Source organism: Pagrus pagrus (genome assembly GCF_965226575.1).
Source record: "Pagrus pagrus genome assembly, chromosome: 3".
Taxonomy (NCBI): domain Eukaryota; kingdom Metazoa; phylum Chordata; class Actinopteri; order Spariformes; family Sparidae; genus Pagrus; species Pagrus pagrus.
The window spans coordinates 8,114,670-8,118,092 of record NC_140187.1 but is presented as its reverse complement, the minus strand read 5'-3'; positions in this window follow the sequence as shown (position 1 = coordinate 8,118,092).

The following is a 3,423-nucleotide window of genomic DNA, read 5'->3' as shown; positions in this document are numbered from 1 at the left end:
AAGCCAAAAGACAACCATGCGGCATCATATCTAACACTTGATGCTTCTTCTAATAGATGTATCTCCATCTTGTCTGCTGAAGATTGCAAGTGTGTTACTAAAAAATGCAGGAAGTTATCCAAAAATCACCCTCCTGTAATAAGAGAAAGCCCTTCAATGTGCTTATAACTATATGTTTCAATACACACAATATAGAGATTGATAGTGCATATTAAAATGTATTTAAAAAGTGTGGAGTTGGATAAATTTGAAGTCATTACGATGATGAATATCAATTGTTCTCTTACAGGAAGTTTTCAATCAAATGCAGTACATTGCAGCTGGACTTTTAGCCGGCTCCCATGACATTAACTGTTCAAGATCGTGATCCCATTATCAGTCTTTATAGTGTGTCAAAGCACAAAGAGGAGGAAATTCTTCCGATCAGACCTGCATGAGGCCTTCCAGTTCATCCCGTTCCAGGCACGTGGTCAAGCAATCACTACAGCGAGGGAAATCTCAGAGGAAGTGATGCCATTTTACACACGAGATAAACAAGAAAATGAATCACACCACGCACGCATACACTGGCTAACTCATGTTTATGTGGCATCGCAGAGTAAACGTGCCAACCTGACTGGAGCCCCTTCTGTGGCATACTGTACGCAGCTTTGTTCATGATTCATGTGATTTTTATAAACCCTTGACATGGTTGCATATAATGTGGTAGGTGTGGCGAGAGTGGTTATGACACAACAGACTTGGAAAAAAGGAAAACTATAAGACATGAAGCTCCTCTTTAGAGTTGTTCTCATAAGCAGGGCGGATGGAGAGCTCTCAGCTTAAGACAAACAAGACATAAACGGTTCCCACTGAGGCCTCAGCGCTAGACCAGATCCAGATGTTAAGCGTGAGTACCCTACCATCAGTGTGGCAGTGGTCTCAGAGTAAATGTTTACATGCTTTTAATGGAGCTGCTCTTAGCGTGAGCACCTTCACCAGTATGGATAATTATTTTTAATTGTGCAGCCTTCAGTTACAGAACATGTGAACATAAGGCCAAGAACATCATTAATGAACTGTACATGATGAGAGCCTTTATGTCGCACAACCTATACTGACAGTTATGATGTAAACATATTGCTGACAGTCACAATATTAATAATCCTTCAGTGTTGAGCTTCAGTATAAGTCGGTTCTTGTTTTAAAGGACCAAACCACGAGTGTCTGTTTTAAGTTAGCCTTTTTGCTGAACAGCAGCCCCTTCAGCTATGACTACTAATTACAGAATAATGGCAAATGCAGCACAAAGGAGCTAGTTGAGCCTAGTCCTATTCCCAGGGCATCAAATACCACTGTTTTCTCACGTGGCGTCTCCTGGCATCTCTTCTACCTTGGCATCAGGCCTCATAGCATCAGGATGCTAAAGGGTACCTTCCGCCTATCCGTGACAATATGAGAATATTGAGAGCAACTCGACACGATATACAAAGTGACTGAGTCCGAAAAGGGATTGAGGACGGGGTTGGGTCACACACAGGACCTTCACACAGGGGACTATTCGTGTCCCGTGTGAAAATATCAGACATCTAGCATGTCTTCCTGAACCTAACCAAGTAGTTGTTTGCCTAAACCTAACCAAACTGCCATTTGTTAGGCTTAGCACGTCACACACAGACGCTAACGAGTATCTTGTGCGTCTGTATGAGAGGTGGACAGTGCTTCTCTGTCAGAGTGGGGCTGGGTCTGCAGCCAGATGTGCAGACAAAGGAAGGGGGATCTGAACTTCTCCTCAAGCCCTCTTATTTTCCGTTCTTTACCGAACTACTTATGTCCATCTTTGTGTGCCACATTATGAATGCCTTCCTCTCTATGACAGCCGGCTTTTCGCCCTCGCCTTTGAGCATTGCCGTTTGGATCAACTACTGTACTCTTCTGGTTTCTGATGTGGCTGGATGACCTGTCATACAAACCAGAACCAAAGCATAACCATAATTTGACAGATGCACACGGAGAGAAGGAGCGAACACTAGCCACTGGTCATACCAGACCAACTGCAGCTGAGAGTACTGAGTAGAGAAAGGTGTTTATGAGTGCTTATAAAATCAACTTTTATTTGTTAGAGAGTAAACATCCTATTTCTTCTTTAAAAAAGTCCAATAGTCTTGCTCTATATAAACTTATTTGAAAAAAAGTATTTTCCTATATTTATCCTAACCCGTGCTTCTAATATTCAGGCCTGCTCTGACCAATCCATAATTGTAATTGTCGGTCCTCCTTCCACATCTGCTGAGGTTTTAGGAAAACTCTGAAAGTAACTTCCTTCAGCCAAAGATACCAGTCATACTTAACCACATCACAGTGGCAGGCACAGCAAGCCTGAAGCAGGGCTGGGTGGATCAAAATCTGATGATGCAGCTAATGACGTCATGGTTAATCGAGACACTCCTCATGACTCATATTCTCTCTAAAGTGGAAGGATAATGGTTGACAAATGGATATGCGGATATGTTCTTGTTGATGTTGATATAGCAACACACTATGCTATGAATAAATCCTTTATACGCATTTGCCAGGTTGACATCTTGCAGACATCAGAGATAAAAATGAGGTCACACTGGGGCTGGAGAGAGACGCCTGCCCCCTTTCAAGGCTAGAATTTCAATATGTTATGCCTTTTCATCTTAGCTTTGACTTAACACTGTTCCCTCTGTTGGAGAAGGTCAGCAGGTAGAGGGAAGACATTAAAAAGTTGTGGTGGGCGACACAGCCTGTTACTCTCTAGTCAGAGAAAATGTCAGACAAGCATCCGAGACGCTTGAGGAGGCTTCTCGGTTTCTGGGGGGTTCAGCAGTGTCAAACGTCGCTGAAAGTGATGGCAGACCTGTGAATGATTGCTAAACAGAGTGGCAAGATAGTCAAAATATCAACTGAAAAATGTACATATATGTTTATGTTCACATACATATCGGGACACTGGGAAAGGTGTTTCTGTTTTTAAGCCTACCCTCATTGATATAAATGGGATAGACAAAATAATAGAAATGCCTGTTAGCATTAGGCAATGGGATTCAATTGCACCAAAAACTCCAGAATGATGATACAGTTGAATGAACACTTCTCTTCAATAAATATCTGACATGATGAAACTGGAATTTATCACAGGACGGTTGAATTGGACTGCTCAGCGCACCTCATAAACTGGCAACTGAGCGTAAAAGCTTTTTCTGTTAACCTGCTGTTTACCCTGACAGTGTGAGTCAATCAATCATAAATTTTAATTAAGAATTCTCACTCATTTATTCAAAAAGACAGCTGTTAATGTGCATGTCAGCCATGTGAAACGTGGAGGGTAACAGGGTTGACAGTTAAAAGCTTGATTTTTTTTATATCAGGCTAATAGTGGCCCTCTTACCTCATCCCCATCCAGTCTCCACGTAATGG